Consider the following 18,636-nt stretch of genomic DNA (forward strand, 5'->3'; position numbering starts at 1 on the left):
GAACAAAGCCTTCCTCTGACTTTAAGGCCTGAGCATTGTCTACTTCTAGGCAGACACTGGGCACATGGACTGTCGTTGGCCATATAAGAAACTGGAGTCCACCTGCAGTGGTGGCGCACACCTTTAATCCCAGCACTCGGGAGGCAGAGGTAGGAGGATTGCTGTGAGTTCAAGACCACCCTGAGACTACAAAGTGAATTCCAAGTCTGCCTGAGCTAGAGTGAGACCGTACCTCAAAAAACTAAAAAAAAAAAAGAAAAAGAAAGAAAGAAACTGGAGTCTAGAGGTTAAGTAGCATGAAAAGTTAAGTGGATTCACTCCTCTGAATTCCCATTGTCCTTTGCTTTACAATTATATGCAAAACATCTCCCTAACTTAGGACACATAAGGCCCAGGGGCGTGGGAGAGCCAAGTGCAAGAGCAACCTGAACCATTTAGTAAACATCAAAGAAAACTGATTCTTGATGATAACTGTAATACTCCTTATGGTCCCACTACCACTGGGATCCATGCTTCTGCTTAATAACCAAACTCACTTAAGTCCTTAAGGAACTCTCTCTCTCACTTAAAGGGTGCTGTTATAGCAACCACTGTAACTTTGACTTTACTCTGGGGTACCAACAATTTGTTTGATACCAGTTTCCCTTTTGCACAAAAGTAGACTATGCATTTCTGTGTATTTGGGGGGAGGTAGGTAATTTCTCTTTTCTGAGCTTTACTTTCCTCATGCGAAAAACAAATTGGTCTAGGAGCCGGCCAGATTATTTCCCAAGTTCATTATGGGACTAGCATCCTTAGTAGAAAAAGTGCAGTGACAAGTGGAAACCTAAGGAAACAAAACCCAAGTGTAACTAGGAGATAAGCAAGGAGGAAACCACAAACAAGGCTGAACTTGGGGAAAGTGGCCTCAAGGTGGTTTGGGTTTTCCAGCATGGCCTCTGCCAAAGACAAAACTAAGCAGCTCCTTAGCTACTTCCATGGGAGTCATAAAGAATAAATGAAACGAAATCAGTGAAAACAATGCTTTGTTCTCCAGTGAGGGGCTCAGGGGCAGCCAGCTAGAGACACTTTCCTCCCAGCGGGGCTGATGTCAACAGCCCCTGCTTGGGCCCAAACAAAGGCCTCCTGGCACTGGGATGTGAGGCAAAACATCTAATTCTCCATCGTTGGCCCTAATCCAATTTGAGAGCGAGGGGGCAGCCAGGAAGAGTAAAATAACTACGCTGGAGGAGTAAGAAATTACTAAGTCTATCTCCTCTCCCGCAGGATAAAGAGCTCTTGAAACGGATAATAGAAGGGTGGCAGCTTTCAACTTGAATTACTTTCTTTGTGTAACTCTGTTCTGCCTAAGGCAGCACTGCCTTTTAAGCCAACCACGGGATCTTCGTTCAGCCTTTAGACGCCGGCGGGACAGGGCAGTGTGCAGCTGGCAGACCCACACTCGAGTCCTCTCCGCTGAGATTTCACTCGGCTTAAACTTAAGACTAGTGGCTGCACTCCCAGACCTCGGCTTCCCGCCTGAAAAATCCAAGGTTAGCTACATGCTGTCTAGACCCTTTCGGGGAGCAACGACACTGGGTTGGAGATTGTCCAGTTCTCAGAGGCAGCTCAGCCTGTAGAGAAACTAGCCAAGGTGCGGCTGCACCCCAATGCTAAAACAAACAAAGTCAGGCGCGGTGCCAGCGCTCGGCGGCGCATCTCCTACGAGGTCCATTCAACTCCGCAACCCATTCTGACCGCGGCCAGACCACATCTCATTAAGTAAAATCTTGCAGCGTGGACGGAGTATCTGGAAGCAAAGAAAAATCAAAACAAACAAGGAGCCTCTCCGAGCCTCGCCATTTCCTCCAAATAATCTCCGATCGAGCTGAAAATAGTATGTTCCCACTTCATAGCAAGAGGCCTTGGCTGGCCTTGCCGTGCAGACATAAAAGCAAACGGAGAGCCAGAGATAACTCGGGTGTCTATGCGCGAGGGACCTATGAGCCAAAGAGCAAGTGAAACCCAGGACCTGGCGCATGGATGTTTAAACTGGACAGTTCTGCAAGCTGGGCGGGCGCCGGCGCTTCGCTTCCCATCCCAGGCAGTCCCTGGAGCGCAGGGACAATGCTGCTGCCGACGAGATGTGGTTTTTTTTTGTTTGTTTTGTTTTTGTTTTGTTTTGCTTTGTTTAACGCACCCACCTACTCTGGGTCTAACTCACACCTCTAGGAAACGACTTTGGAGTTCACCTCCCGGAATACACCCCGGGCCTAGAACATACTTGGTTTGGGATGCAATCTCTGCAGGTTCTTTCCTGTTTGATTTGTTTTTGGTTTTTTGTTTTCCGTTTGAAAACGTAACAGTTCAATCCGATGGCCAAGGGGCACCTTCCCTAAGGTGGCGTCGCCCTTCTGCAGCGAGGGGGAAGCCAGCCGGTGTGGCGGAGACCCGGACCCCCGGCCCAGCGGGGTGGGTCAGCCGGGCTGGCGGAGCCCCCCCCCCCCCGGCACCCCGGGGAGGAGAGGGAGCGCACGTGCGCTTGTTGCTCCGCCCCAGCTCACCCTCCCTCCGCCGGCCTCAGTTTCCCGACCTGGAAACCAAGGCAGCGGCACGGAGGGAGGGGCGCCCCCATGTGCGTTTGTTGTGGGTCAGCGGGCTCCGGCTCCCTTGGCCCTGGCAGAAGCGCACACATCCGTGCGGGTGGCTGCGCACCGGCCCCCGCTCCCCTCCGTGCGCAGCTCTCCGCCCCGGGCCCGCGCCGCGCCCCGACTCACCCGCTCCGCGCTCCGCCCGCCGAGGCCCACGCTGGCCGGCAGGCTCATTCCCTTTGTTCCGGCCGGGCAGTGCCCCCCGGGCGTCTCCCCAGCCCGGCCTTGGGCCGGACTACCCTCCCCCAGGAGCCTCCCGACGCGGGGCTCGGAGCCGGGAAGGGAGCCCGGGACTCCTGCACCCGGGAGGAGGAGCAGCGAGGGACCCGGGGGACGGGGGTTGGTGGGGACTGGAGAAGGAGGGGAGAGGAGCGCGGCGGAAGGGCGGAGAGGAAGCGGGCAGCCTCCGTTATGCAAATAGAGTCGCGAAGACTTGCTAGATTTCGAGCCCCCCCCCTCACTCCTTCACCCCGCGTCCCAAACCCGCCTGGCCCTCGGGATGTCGCTGCTGAGCGGATTCGGGGCGAAGGGTACCTGCTTAGGGCTCCCGTGATGCTTGGACCCCGCCGTCCCCAAAGAGAGAGCGCGGGCAGCGGTGGGGGTGGGGTGGGCAGGAAGAGCAGTGCAGGAAGCGAGGACCCCCCAAATTCTGCCTCCACCTGCCACCCGATATGTCCAGGAGGTCACGTGAATTCCGTGTTGTCTGGCTGGTTCTAACCAGGAGGCATATCTTGGCTCCGCGATGGACAGACAGTCTGACCCTGAGCGAGTCTCTTAACTTAAATGAAAACTCGTATTCTTGTGCAGAACACGAAAGAAAAAAATGTATTTCACGGGGCTTGGCAAGAATCTCCTATCAATAGGTGTGGCGTGTCGTTAAGTGTTCTCAGACAATAACTTTGAAAAGGGTGGGAGGTGGTGTCAGGGGACCTCCTTCACTCAGAAGCTTCCAGGATATCTGCAGGTGGACAGGCAGGACGCGCCCCAGGAAAGATGGTGAAGACAGCCCAGCCTGGTAAGAAAACAGCTTGTTGAAGATGCAACTCGGGCAGCTGTACTATCCTCTTTCCCGAGAATAGAAACAGCCCTACACAGGGCTGCAGCAGCCTTCGAGCCAACACGTCAGTCCCCCACAGACCAGACAGAGCACTGAGACTAGAGGAAACAGTCAGTCATATCCCAAAAATTGACAGAGTGCCCACTAGACACCCGTGTTGGAAAAGGGTAGAGCTGCCGAGGCATGGAAGAGGGTGGGAATGCCAGAGCCCCACCACACTGCAAGTGCTTGAAGCCTGGGCTCAGAGTTCTCTCTCCAAGTCCTGTAGCCACTCCCCGCAACCAACCTTGGAAGGCAAGGTTTAATCCTCCTCTCAGCATCCTTCCTTCAAAGTCTCCTTCCTCCCTCTCTTGATCCTGACCCTCAGCTGCTGCTCTAAGCGTCATTCAGCACCTAACAGCTTAGTTATATATAGAAGGTGTTCTTAGGAGTAAAATGTGAATATGAGTGAACAAATGTATGCAGACAAACCGAAGACAAGAGTTTATTGTGTAAAAAAGAAAACTTGGGCTGGAAAGATGGCTTAGAGGTTAAGGCGTTTGCCTTTGAAGCCAAAGAATCCGGGTTCCATTCCCCAGGACCCACATAAGCCAGATGCACAAAGAGGCGCATGCGTCAGGAGTTCGTTTACAGTGGCTGAAGGCCGTGGCATGCCCATTCTCTCTTCACTCGCTCTTGCTCTCTTTCTTTCAAATAATTTATTTTAGAGAGAGTGAGCGAGCGAGCGAGAGAGGGGTGGGGAGAAAGAGAGAGAATTAGTGAGCCAGACCCCCAGCCGCTGCAATAGAAGGCCAGGTGCTTGCGCCACCTAGTGGGCATGTGCAACCTTGCACTTGCCTCACCTTTGTACTTCTGGCTAATGTGGGATCTGGAGAGTGGAACATGGGTCCTTAGGCTTCGCAGTTAAGTGCCTAACTGCTAAGCCATCTCTCACCCCTCAAATAATTTTTTTAAAATTAAATTAAATTAAATTAAAAAAAAACTTAAAAAGAACATGCTATTGAAGTCCTTTTCAGAAAGCATGTACCTTTTCCTTCAACTTCCAGTGTATGGCTATGACTTTCTCCAATATTTTCAGCATTCCTGGTTTATATTAAGGTCTTTGATCTATTTTGGATTGATCTTTGTGTGGGATAAGAGATGTGGATCTAATTTCATTTTTATGCAGGTGGATACTCAGTTTTTTCAGCACCATCTGTTGTCTTTTTTTTTCCCCAATATATGTTTTTTATGCCTTTGTCAAAATTAGATGGCTGTATCTGTGTGGGCTTATTTGTGGGTCTCCTGCTGCATTAGTCTATGTGTCTGTTTTGTGCTGGCACCATGCTATCTTTGTCACTTCTGCTCTGCAGTATAATTTTAGGTCAGGAATTATGATATTTCCCACTGTGTTCTTTCTGCTTTAGTTAGCTTTGACTATATGAGGGTTTTTATATTTCCATATGAATCGCTGGATTGTTTTATCTGGTTCTGAGAAGAATGTCATTGGAACTTTGAGAGAATTGCATTAAATCTGTAGATTACTCTTAGTACTATAGTCATCTTCATAATATTGATTCAACATGGGAAATTTCTGAAGAGGCTATGGTGGAGGTAGGGCACAAAGTGGAGAAGGCACAGTGAGGGAAGGAGGAGGAGGAAGAAATAGTTGAAACTCAGCATAATGGAAGTTAATTTTTGTATGCTAATATTTTTTTTTCTGGGCTGGATTTTGCTCTCACTCTAGCCCAGGCTGACCTGGAATTAACTATGTAGTCTCTCAGGATAGCCTTGAACTCACAGTGATCCTCCTACCTCTGTCTCCCAAATGCTGGGATTAAAGGAAACAAATTTTTAAAAAAGTATTTGCACAGTGGCATGCAATGCATCTTTTGTTTGTCTGTTGTATTTTTGAGGTAGGGTCTCACTCTAGTCCAGGCTGACCTGTAATTCACTATATAGAATCAGGCTAGCCTGGAACTCACAGTGATCCTCCTACATCTGCCTCCCATTGCTGGGATTAAACATATGCACCACCACACCTAGTGTAATGTGTCTTTGTGTTTTACACTGAGTCCTCTGGAAAGGCACTAGAAAATTGAGCCAGGAGAAAAGAGCGCAAGTTAGCAATGAGACATCTCTATCACACTCTCCAAGGCTCAGGGTCCATTGTGGAAGAGGTAACAGAAAGAATCTAAGAGCCAAAGGAAGGGTAGGACTGCTTATATGCCATCTTCCAGACACAAAATTGCCTTAATATCCATGACCTCACAGTGCCTGACACTACCTACACAAGACCTTCATAATAGGAGGGAAAGATGATGACATTAATATAGAAGAGAGACTAATCAGAAAGAAGATGGGATATGATGGAAGATGGATTTGAGAGGGGGAGAATGGGGTGGAAAAGGGAATTACCACAGTTTATTGTCTAAACTTATGGAAGCTGTCAAAGCTTTTTTTTTAAGGGGGAGGGCTGGAGTGATGGTTCAGTGATTAAGGCATTGGCCTGCAAAGCTTAATGACCCAGGTTTGATTCCTTAGTACCCACATAAGGCCAGATGCACAAAGTGGTGCATGCATCCAGAGTTCACTTGGAGTGGCTAGAGGCCCTGGCTTATCATTTTCTCTCTCTTTCTGTCCTTTTCTCTACCTCTGTCTCTGTCTCTCTCTCGCTCCTTGCAAATAAATAAATAAACACATACTTTATGTATGTTTACATAGCTGTCTGTATAGGCAGATTGTGTATAAATCTGCTCATACCTGAAGGCAGGTTATTTGTATACATAAAATTATTTGGCCAGGCATGGTGGCACACGCCTTTAATCCCAGCACTGGAGAGGCAGAGGTAGGAGGATTGCCAAGAGCTCAAGGCCACCCTGAGACTACACAGTGAATTCCAGGTCATCCTGAGCTAGCATGAGACCGTACCTTGGGGAAAAAGAAAAAAAACACTATTCACTTTTCTAATTATGTATCTAAAAAAGCAGGTGGAAGCTGACATCAGTATATAGAGGCTGAACTGTGGCAGTGACGGAATAAAGAAGACATCTAAACAACAGATATAATTTGGGGTGACAAATGTACTTTGCTTATTATATTGTCTCTCTGATACAGGCATGTTAGGGCTCCTTGCCAATTTAGAGCAATGTACCCATAATTTTGGGGTGTCTCCAGATTCCTATCTTATGAATTCAAGGAATGGAATCCACAGACCAAAGGATAAGGTTCAGAAAGGTTTTATTATAGCTTAGAGCTTTAGGAGGGAGAAGAGAGGGGGCTTACACCCAGAACCTAAGAGAAGGAAGCAAGGTGGAGCTCTTGCCCTGAGAGGCAAGAGGGGGATTGAGAAGCCCACCTCAAGACCTGGGTTGAAGTTTTTATGAGCTCATGGGTAGGCAGCTGGTTTAGCAAGTTAGTCTTAAGGTCATTTGGCTAGATTGAGATCTCTGGACAAGAGCAATCTTCCCAGAAATCTGTAATTCTCTAGAAAGGTCCTTCTCAGAAAAAAACTAGAAGGACACCCTAAGGGGACAGAGATACAGAAAGGCCAGACCTTTCTGACCCATAGTAAGATGTAATGACCTAGACTTTCCCCTACAGGACCAAAGATAATTCTCACATTTGGCCAAAAGAAAGCTATCCACATTGCAGTTTTGTCATGCTAAACTCTGTCTAGCCAATTTCTATTTGCTATATCTCTTTACTTGAAAATAGGTGTGGTCTTGGGCCTGTATATAGATGAGGAAATTAAACTCACACAAGCCCTGGAAAAGGTAGAATTTGAACCCTCTCCTACATTCATTGAAAGTCTTCATCATTTCTTTCAACCTCCTTTTTGTTTCAATGCAACTTAAGAAATAAGAACAACTAGCCAGGCGTGGTAGCGCACACTTTTAATCCCAGCACTTGGGAGGCAGAGGTAGGAGGATCACTGTGAGTTCAAGGCCAGCCTGAGACTACATGGTGAATTCCAGGTCAGCCTGGGCTAGAATGAGACCCAACCCGAAAAATAAAAAGAAAAGAAATAAGAACAACAAAAATAAATAAGCAAACCAGGAGAAATGCTCTTTTTAAATAAATTTATTTTATTTATTTATTTGCAAGCAGAGAAAGAGAAGAGAGATAGACAGAGAGAATGGGTATGCCAGGGCCTCTAACCAATGCAAAGTAACTCCAGATGCATATGCCCCTTGTGCATCTGGCTTACATGGGTCTTGAGGAATCGAACCTGGGTCCTATAGCTTCACAGGCAAATGCCTTAACTGCTAAGCCATCTCTCCAGTCCAAGAAACGCTCTTTCAAAAAGTGGCACACAGGCTGAAGTGATGGCTCAGTCATTTAAGGCACTTGTTTGCAAAGCCCGACAGCTTGAGTTCAGTTCCCTAGTACCCATGTAAATCCAGATGTGCAAAGTGGTGCATGTGTGATGTGTGTCTGAAGTTCATTTGCAGTGGCAGAAGGCCCTGGTGCACATACTTTTTCTCCCTTTCTTTCTCCCTTTTTTTCTCTCCCTCTCTCTCCCTCTCTGTCATCTTTCTCAAAAAAAAAAAAAAAAAGGCAAGGAGGGCACCGTCCCCACTGCTGAGTTCTATTTTCTAGAATTCTTCCACTGACTCATGGAGGAAACAAGGGAGAAGGCTCACTCTGGGTTCTTGCCCTGCCAGACGCAGATAAACACGGGTGCCATGGCAAGCCCAAGAAATTCTGGGGTTCTGGGGTAGATGATCAGGTTCATAGGGGATCCCCTGGCAAACTCCAGGCTGAGAGCCACCATGGAGCTTCTCCCCCAAGGTTGTTCTCATTATTTGAGGCTTTCTGACCTGCAAGTGATTAGACAAGAGGCTGCGCTGCTGGCAGGGACACTGTTCTGTTGTCTAGAGGTCCCTTAAAAGTACACATTCTGGGCTGAAGAGATGGCCTAGCGGTTAAGCGTTTGCCTGTAAAGCCTAAGGATGCCGGTTCAAGGCTCGATTCCCCAGGACCCACGTTAGCCAGATGCACAAGGGGTGCATGCATCTGGAGGTCCTTTGCAGTGGCTAGAGGCCCTGGCTTGCTCATTCTCTATCTGTCTATCGGCCTCTTTCTCTCTCTGTCTGTCGCTCTCAAATAAATAAATAAAAAACAAAAAAAATTTTTTTAAAGTACACATTCCGAGCCAAAAGTGGTGACACACAACTTTAATCCCAGCACTCAGGAGGCCGAGGTAGGAGAATGACTGTGAGTTTGAGGCCAGCCTAAGACTACATAGTGAATTCTAAATCAACCTGGACTAGAGAGAGACCCTACCTGGAAACAAAACAAAGAAAAAAATACACATCCTGCTTCCTCCACCCCCATCAGAATGTGCCCCTCCCCAGTACAGATGTGCTGAAATCTTTTTTTTTTTTTAGATGTGCTGAAATCTTAACACTGCCCCTCCACAGGTGACAGTGTTAGGAGGGCAGAGCTATCATGAATAGGACCAGTGCCCTTACCGAAGAGACCAAAAAGCCATCATAAGTGGGCTGTGAACTGGAGAGCACGTTCTCAACAGACATCAGAACTCATCAGCCTCTAGAACTGTGAGCAAGAAATGTCTCTTGCTTGTGAACCATCTGACCTTAATAGAGTGTGACAGCCTCGCTCCTCGGGACCACCGTCCTAACCATTTGCATCTTCATCCAGACATATCTTACTTAGGTCATGACTTTCTCTGTTGGATTGGTTATTTTTCTCATTGCTGTGACCAAGCACCTAACGAGAAGCAATTTAAGGGAGTAGAGGTTTGCTCTAGCTTCCAGTCGCAGCGCATACAGTCCATCACGGTGGGCAAAGCATGGTGGCCGGGACATGAAACAGCTGATCGCATTCAAGGCACGATCAGGAAACACAGTGCGCATGCGCACTGGTGCGCTCGGTTCCTCGGCGGGTTTTGTTTGTTTTTTTGTTTTTGTTTTCCGAGGTAGGGTCTCACTCTGGCCCAGGCTGACCTGGAATTCACTATGTAGTCTCAGTGAGGCCTCGAACTCATGGCGATCTTCCTACCTCTGCCTCCCAAATTCTGGGATTAAAGGCGTGCGCCACCACGCCCAACCTCAACGTTTTTGAGTCAGTAAGGTGGTGCTACACAGTTCCAGTTGCTCTTAACACTTCAATTAACACAACTGAAAACTCTGCACACGAAGAGGCTGGTCTCCTAGGTGATTCTAGATCCCATCAAGTGGACAAGATGAGCCTTCATATCAGTCATAACTTTAGATGGCCTATTGACGAATGCAAATTAATCCTTGCCTTGTAACAATCCACTTGCAAACAATAAGTTGTATGGGCATCTTCAGTTGGAGATGTTACTGTACAGTGTTGTGGGAGCAAAAGGAGATGAAAAGTGTAAAGAGAGCAAAATGTTATGTTTCTCTACATTTCTTCTGTTTTTTTAAACTCTTTTGTTTGTTTTTATTTATTTGAGAGCGACAGACAGACTGAGAGAGAAAGAGGCAGATAGACAGAGAATGGGCACCTCTTTCTCTCTCTAAAATAAATAAACAAATAAAATATTTTTATGAGAGAGAGAAATTGAGAATTGGTACACCAGGACCTCTAGCCACTGCAATCGAACTCCAGACACATGCGCCATGTTATGCACGTGTGCAACCTTGCACACTTGCATCACCTTGTGTGTTGGACTTACGTGGGATCTGGAGAGTTAAACACGAGTCCTTAGGCTGGGCAGGCAAGCACCTTAACCGCTAAGCCATCTCTCTAGCCCAAATAAAATATTTTTTAAAAAATCAGTCTATCAGTTACCAGCAGAATTAACTTTTTGGCCCATTTTCTTCCAGTTATTTCTGTGTATTTTTCTTCAACTTTCAACAATTAAGATTACAGTGTAGAAAATGATGTCCTCCTTCACCCCTAATTCAAGTATATCATAAGCACTTCCTGCATGTACTTCAGAACAGATTTATTCATTTATTTTAGCCCCTATTAGATGCAAGGCAAATGTCCTTGGGCGGATCATTAGTGGTTATTGCATTAGTTCTTGGCCATGGCTCAGATTAGTGGCTGTGTGTGCTGACTCTGGTCAGGCTTCCTGAATCTGAATCCTGACTCCACTATGTCATAGCTATACGACCTTGGAAAAATTACTTAGCCTCTCTGGCTCTATTTCCTTAGCTGTAAAATGAGGATCATATTATCCACCTCGTAAAGTTGTTCTAAAGATTAAATGAGTTAATTATAAGAACTTTGCTTAGAGCAATATCTGACACAGGAAGTCTGGAGTGGTAACTATTAACAGTGTATGACTACATCCTAAATTATCCAGCCATTCTCCTAAAACTGGACATGAAGGTTATTTTCAATTTTTCAACTATTATAAACAACTCACAATTATCTACTACATGCATAAAGAGGGAAAAGATGAATTTACATCTTTTTTTTGGTTTTTTTTCGAGGTAGGGTCTCACTCTAGCCGAGGCTGACCTGGAATTTACTAAGTAGTCTCAAGGTGGCCTTGAACTCATGGTGATCCTCGTACCTCTGCCTCCTGAGTGCTGGGATTAAAGTTGTGTGCCACCATGGCTGGCTGAATTTATATCTTACCATGAAAGAGCAACAATGCCAAGGTAAGGCATTCAGAATTAAGAATTTCACAGTAAGTGTGCCAGGAGCGCGCTCCCTCCCTCTCTCTCTCTCTCTCTCTCTCTCTCTCTCACTTTCTTCTCTCTCTCTTCTTCCTTCTTCCTTTTTTTCAAGTCTTGGAATTGAACCCATGACTTCACATATGCTAGGCAAGCTCTGTACCACAAAGCTATATTACCAACCCTATATTTTTTCAATTGAAACAGGGTATCCAGGCTGATGACAAACTTACTATGTAACCAAAGCTGGCCTTAAATTTCTAGCCTTTCTGCCTCCATCCTCTAAGTTTTGAGTTTATAAGGTTGGGCCACCATGCTCAGCTCAAAACTTCATTTCTTTTTCTTTTTTCTTGATATTTATTTATTTATTTATTTATTTATTTATTTCGAGGTAGGGTCTCACTCTAGCCCAGGCTGACCTGGAATTCACTATGAAATGTTAGGGTGGCCTCGAACTCATGGTGATGCTCCTACCTCTGCCTCCTGAGTGCTTAAAGGTGTGTGCCACCACGCCTGGCTAACAACTCCATTTCTTGACAAGATAGTATTTATTCCCATCGACAAACATTTATTGACTGCAGTAGGCCAAGAGAGGGCTAGGTTAATGGACACAAGGATAAACAAGGAGCAGGCTTTATCATATTTTTAAAACATGTCATCACCATTGCCTCCAGAAGGACATTTTCAGAGTGAATACTTTTATAAATCACTCTTGAGGACAGAGACCACAAGAATGCCTAATTACAACCAACCAATGAATCAAAAGGTACAAGCATGATCCATCCTCCCTCATCCCCTTTGCTGGAAAGTTTGTTTCATGATGCTTACTTCAAATGACTGCAGTGAACGTGAAAATGGTAGCCAGGAAGTGCAGAGGACAGTCTGTCATACACAGTAAATACTTTAAGGCCGACAGCTAAAGTTTCTTAGCACATATGAGACACTGTACTATCAGCCCTTCCCAAACATGATGCTATCTGTGGTGGTTTCATTCAGGTGTCCCCCATAAACTTAGGTGTTCTGAATGCTAGGTTCCCAGCTGATGGATATTTGGGAATTAATGCCTCCTGGAGGGAGTGTATTGTTGGGGGCGGGCTTAAGGGCTTTATAGCCAGTTTCCCCATGCCAGTGTTTGGCACACCCTCCTGTTGCTGTGGTCCACCTTACGTTGGCCAGGGGGTGATGTCCACCCTCTGCTCATGCCATCGTTTTTCCCTGCCATCGTGGAGCTTCCCCTCGAGCCTGTAAGCCAAAATAAATCTCTTTTTCCCAGAAGCTACTCTTGGTTGGGTGATTTCTAACAGCAATGCGAACTGGACTGCAATACTATCTAACCCTCATTTTACTCCTATTAGGTAAATGCTATCTGTTTGATTGCTCATAATTTAAAGCCAATACAACTAAGTGGTGACTAGCTTCACCAAGACCATGCAAGCCAAGCAGGATTCAAAACCCAGAGCTCAGATTAATCAGAGTGAGCTCATGTCCACAGGTGTTTTCTGTTGACCTGGGCATTCGATCCAAAGGTTGCCCCACTGTTGGTCATCATTTGCTCATATGCACTTGACACCTCTCTCCCCTAAAAGAGCTGTTAGTTTGCAAGAGGACACACACACACACGCACACACACACAGAAAGAGAGAGAGAGAGAGAGAGAGAGAGAGTTAGTTTACCAAAGAGAAATCAAGTGACTGCTCTGCATCCAGCCAAGATGCTTCCCCTTCTGGCTCTTAGCTGGCTCCTTTATGAGGGGAGCGCAGGAGGAGTATACATGTGGTTTCCAAACCTGACTGACCAGCAGAAATAGCTTTCTCTTTCTCCCCGTCCAGATTCAGTGGTTCTGTGGTCAAACCCCAGGAAGCTGTGATTTAAATTTCCCATGTAATGTTGATCAAGTCAACAAAGTTTACCTCAAAGGTTCTTTCTGGATTCTCCCAGAGAACTTCTTCCACACAGGAAAAAAAAAAAAAAAGTCACTCACAATGCCTAAGTGTCCCTGTTCTCTATGACCAGTGAGCCCTGGGTCCTGGTGGGGAAGGACCCTTACCATAGGACCACGGGCTTCAGCTGTCTAAACCAAGTGTATAGCTATAACCTCAGCCGTATTGTCATTGATTATTATTGCTCAAAGTTAATTGATCACAAAGAGCTGGCCACAAAGCTTTAGAAAAAGCCACATTTTCCAATCATTGGCATCTTTCCTAAAGTTTTCTTGTTTCCTAAGAAATCACATCTTTTTCTTTTTCCTTTCTTTCTTTCTTTCTTTCTTTCTTTCTTTCTTTCTTTCTTTCTCTCTTTCTCTCTTTCTCTCTTTCTTCTCCTCCTCCTCCTTCTTCTTCTTCCTCTCCTCCTCCTCCTCCTTCTCTTCCTCCTCCTTCTTCTTCTTCTTGTAGCCTCTCTTGGTATAGGGAACAACATAAAAACCTTTGACAACTTCTGATTAGAAACTTAAATGTTACGACCATAGTATTCCCTCTGGCAAGAGCTGATGGGGAGAGTTCGTGATTCGAATTTACCCATAACCAGCCCTGCTAAGGTCTGAGTGTGTGGGTGATTGGCTATGGATTAACGAAGGGCTGACAGGATTCAGTGCAGGAAATAGCTCCTGCACAATGCAGCATTATCCATTAAAACCTGGCTTGGTGATATCATAAGGCATTCAGTTGTCCAGCTCCATTAGCAAGCAGGCAGTGGGTAATGGTAACAACCCCCACTTCTGCCTTCAGATGGGCTCAGGGTACCACAAGTCATGACCTGAAGACCTCAAAATGACTCCATCCAGAAGGCAAGGACTCCACGGCAGATCCACAGAGGTGGAAGATTCATGTGTATCTGAGAGTGTTTGGGAATGGAAATGCAAGCACTTGTATTAATTGGATGCTTGCATCAACTCTGGGATTTCAATAGGTGGTTGTCACTCTAGACAGCAGGGAATGCCATCTATCACATACCTTTGGTTGGTTCCTTTATGAAGTCCTCTTCAAACTTCTAGGAAGCATAGATGCTAAAATACTATTACCCTGCTCAGAACAGATACAAAGGTCATAGTCCACATCCACAGTGAGCTATTGAAGAGAGATTTTATTATAGAATCTGGGACTCATTGATACTCAGCTAAGAAGAAAGAGGTACAGGGCACCAGCTTACCTTTCACCTATTTCTGTTTTTGTTTGTTTGTTTGTTTTTTGTTTGTTTTTTTTTCCCCCCAGGTAGGGTCTTGCTGTAGTCCAGACTGAGCTGAAATTCACTATGTAATCTCAGGTTGACCCGGAACTCACAAATATCCTCCTACCTCTGCCTTCCAAGGGCTGGGATTAAAGGCATGAGCATCCACACCTGTCTTACCTTTCACCTATTTTAATAGAATATCCATCATTCAATCAGAGGACTCCAAGGGACTCTCCTAGATATCTTTCAGTCAATCCCTATTTTAGAGATAAACAACTAAGGTCTCAAAATTACAATGGCCTGCCAAACATCACTATGGTGGTTGACTAAGAGCTCCCACATAGCATCGTGTGTTTTGAATACCTGGTCTCCATCTAGAGGCAGTTTGGGAGGTGGGGCCTTGCTGGGTGAGATGTGTTGCTTGGGGTGGGCTTTGGGGTGATATAGCCCAGCTTCTTTGCCAGAGCTCAGCTCACTCTTGCTGCTTTCCGCAAGCTGCTATGACATGATGTGACGCCGAGCTTCTGTTCCAGCATCCCTTCCCTGCCATGATGAAGCTTTCCCTTGAGACTAAGCCCAAATGAACCCGGATCGCCTATCAGCTGCTTTTGGTCGGTGATTTGTCCCAGCAGTGAGTAGGTAACTGCCACAGTCACCTAGCTCAAAAGCGGCACAACTGGACAAGAGTCCACAGCTTCTGATTTTATTGAGCACTCTTTTGTTGTTGTTGTTTGTTTTTGAGGTAGAGTTTCACTCTAGTCCAGGCTGACCTGGAATTTACTATGGAGTCTCAGGGTGGCTTCGAACTCACAGTGATCCTCCTACCTCTGCCTCCCGTGTGCTGGGATTAAAGGCTTGTACTACCATGCCCGGTTTATTGTATTGAGGGTTGCCCAGAAAACAGCAATAGAATCAAAGGTGAGAAAAGCAGAAACTTCCATAAAGGTGAATTCAAAACCTGCTCATAAGTTTTAGATTGTTCACAGTGTACAGGGATCGTCAGGCAAAACTTCCAGCCTGTCCCTTCAAAGTGCTGAGTCATATAAAGTGATAAGTGGAGCTTACAAAGAATCCCCAGGAAATCCTCATGGGTTGTCACTGGTGCTGAAGAAAAGGAAGCCACTCATCTGAGAAGGCCTTGTGTGAAGCTGGACCTACACCAGTACTTTTCCATCACGCCAGTGTTTGGGGCATAAAAGCTAGGGTAGTTTTACGGCTGTGTGGTTCTCATGAGCTAAAAGGAATTGTAATTTTCAGTTATTGTTTACTGATGTGAAATAGAGCATGGTAAAGATTAGAATTTAGATTTTCCAGAATGATCTGAGCAATGATAATGACTTCCTGAAATTACCGAACCAAGAACTGAGCTATGCAGTACTTAATCCTCAAAGATGCTGTATGGTATGCACCATTATCCACATTTGGAATGAAAATAACTAACGCTTAAGGATTTTCAATAATGCACCAGTGGTTTGTAATTGCCTACACTAGGAATTGAACCAGGATATGTGTGACTTCAAAGCCACTTTCTCTTTATTTTTTTCCAATTTATTTTTATTTATTAGAGACAGTGAGAGAGAAGAGTAAGAATGGGCATGCCAGGGCCTCAAACCACTGCAAATGAACTCCAGATGCATGAGCCACCATGTGCATCTTACTTACATGGGACTTGGAGAATTAAACCTGGGTCCTTAGGCTTTGTAGGCAAGTGCCTTAACCGCTAAGCCATCTCTCCAGCCCCAAAGCCACTTTCTCTAGCCATCATGCCTTTTCCCTTGCATTCTTGACTACAAAATAATGTGAGGCTAGCCTGTCTCTCTACTGTCTCTGCCACTTGGGCTTAGAGTTTTTTTATTCCTCTGAGATGCACCTCTCCTCATCTCTCTTAGCTCCCATCAGTGTATCTCATCCTCTAAGGACTAGTCTGACCCTGAACTCCCTGGGGAGTCTCAAGCCCACAGCCAGCTCTTCCTTCTCCAGCATCACAGGCACTGCGGAGCTTCCTGAGATCGTTGCTTCATTGTGGTTTTCACTCACTCAATATATATGCATATGAAACTTAGTGTTCAACACATATTGGCATTACATAAACATATTTTATTTTGCATAAAGAAACCTACAAATCAAACTAATTTTTTAAACTTTTTTATTGACAACTTCCATATATGTAGAAAATATCCCATAATCATAATTCCCTCCCACCACCACCCTTTCCCCTTCCCTAGTCCCCCCTTCACTGAATCCCTTCTTCTTTCCAATTAATCTCTCTTCTATTTTAGTGTCATCATTTTTTTCCTCCAATTATGCAAGTCTTGTGTAGGTAGTGTCAGCCATTGTGAGGTCATGGATATCAACACCACTTAGTGTCTGAAAGAAAGCATTGTAAGCACTCCTCCCCTTCCTTTGGCTCTTACATTAATTCTGCCCCCTCTTCCACAATGGTTCCTGTGCCTCGGAGAGTGGGATAGATAGGTCTCAGTGCCGAATACTCTATTGTCAATTCTTCTCAGCACTATGGTGTTTTGAGCCAACCCTGTGGCCACCACCATCTGAAAAGAGAAGCTTCTTTAACAAAAAGTGAGAGTAGCAATAATATGTGGGCATAAACATAGTGTTTAGAGGACAGTTTCATAGGTATAATATATGCATTCAGCCAGACAACTGTAGTAGATTTCCTGTTTGGGCTTATGACCTTTCCAGCCATAGGCTTTTGACTAGGTTTTCAGTACACAACATGTATTCCGTCTGGTGGAGTGGGCCTCCAGTTCAACAAAAGAGCTATTATTTTCCCCCATAACAGACTTACCACCATTGCACCAGTTGGTACATTTGACCTAGCTGGCCAGCAATAAAGCTTGCTGGATCCACTGCTGGTTAACACCATTAATAACTTCTGTCCCTCAAAGTCTGCATGTTGCATAGCTTATTCCAGCATCCTAGGAAGTCAGCTGGGAGGACACTTCCAGCTCAACTCCAGCTTGCTTTCAAGCTGAAATTTTATTTACTAGTGTGGTAGAAGAAAAGCTAAAAGTTGAACAGATTTACTAAGGTACTGTTAGAGTTAATTGCTGAGGAGCTAAAAGTAAGTTAGCAGATGGAAAAAGCCCAAGGGGAACTGGCCAGAAAGGACCCAGAGGAACAATAAGAAGGAAAGACAGCTTAGGCTAAAATGAAGTAAAATGGAGTTCACTGTCAGGGTGGCCAGACTACACAAAGGACTGATAGGCAAATTGCCATGTCTTGCTCGTTCGCTTGTCCTTTCCTTCAGCTATGAAAACTATAAAATGGAAATACAATCTCAGTTTGGGGTTAGAGCTTCTTTGGAGAGCTGTCTCAAGCTCTTTGGCCCTTGGGGAAATAAACCCCTCTAATTTCACTCATGCTGTCATTGGAATGATCTTTCCGGAGAATTTCTACAATACCTCTAAAGGCCCCATTGAAATTTTCCTTTGCCACAACCCCCTTGGTCAGGAAGGGCTGCAGCTCCTGGGCCTCTCAGCCCGCCAAAGGTCCCTGGAATAGAAACTGTGTGCCCCTAACATAATTTTGGGGTCCCCTTCCAGGTGACCCAAGGAGACTACTCAACCCTGGACTGGAGTTCCTGATTGGAAGGAGATAAGACTAAGCCAGAAGTCCAGACCAGGTAAGAACTCCCTGGAGAAATTAAAAACTGGAGATTGGAAATTTGAATTTAAAATTTGGATTGTGTCTAGTCAGGTCTGAATTATACTCAAAGTGATTTTGAGGTCTGGATGAGCCAGCGCAGATTGATTCCCACTAAAGGAATCCCAAGCCTTGATGTGGTTCTGAGGTGATGGGCCTCTTTCCATCAGGAGGACCAAAATTGTTCCAGTCAGGGGACTGATGTTGTTCCAGTCTCAATAACTTTAAATTTACTTTATCTCTCTATGCGTCTGTGGAACTGCTAACAGCCAACAGCTCCAAGGTTTATATTTAAATTCAGCAGTACTCAATACTGAATTTGTCAGAAAATTTCTAAAGATGTTTTAATCTGCTTTCATATTTTTAAAATATGTGATTCAGAAAGCTGATAAAGAGGTTCCAAAAATCAACAAATGATGAAATCTATATGTATGTTCTTTTTTTTAATACTTTTTTTTGTTCATTTTTTTATTTATTTACTTGAGAGCGACAGACACAGAGAGAAAGACAGATGAGA

The 18,636-nt window shown here is 45.3% G+C and overlaps 1 protein-coding gene across 4 annotated transcripts in view; it reads right to left on the reverse strand.

Moving 5' to 3' along the window:
* The window catches only part of St6gal1 (ST6 beta-galactoside alpha-2,6-sialyltransferase 1), a 141,268-nt gene extending 137,860 nt beyond the window's left edge, over nucleotides 1–3,408 (reverse strand). For 2 of the 4 annotated variants that reach the window (XM_004654291.3, XM_045149670.1), the window contains exon 1: nucleotides 2,757–2,980. The gene's annotated coding sequence lies outside the window, so the exon portion shown is untranslated. Of the gene's footprint in view, nucleotides 1–2,756; nucleotides 2,981–3,164 lie in introns of those variants that run through there. The other 2 variants (XM_045149671.1, XM_045149674.1) reach the window with 2 other exon arrangements.
* Nucleotides 3,409–18,636: the final 15,228 nt, after the last annotated feature.

The sequence above is a fragment of the Jaculus jaculus genome, chromosome 5, assembly GCF_020740685.1.
Source record: "Jaculus jaculus isolate mJacJac1 chromosome 5, mJacJac1.mat.Y.cur, whole genome shotgun sequence".
NCBI classification, from domain to species: domain Eukaryota; kingdom Metazoa; phylum Chordata; class Mammalia; order Rodentia; family Dipodidae; genus Jaculus; species Jaculus jaculus.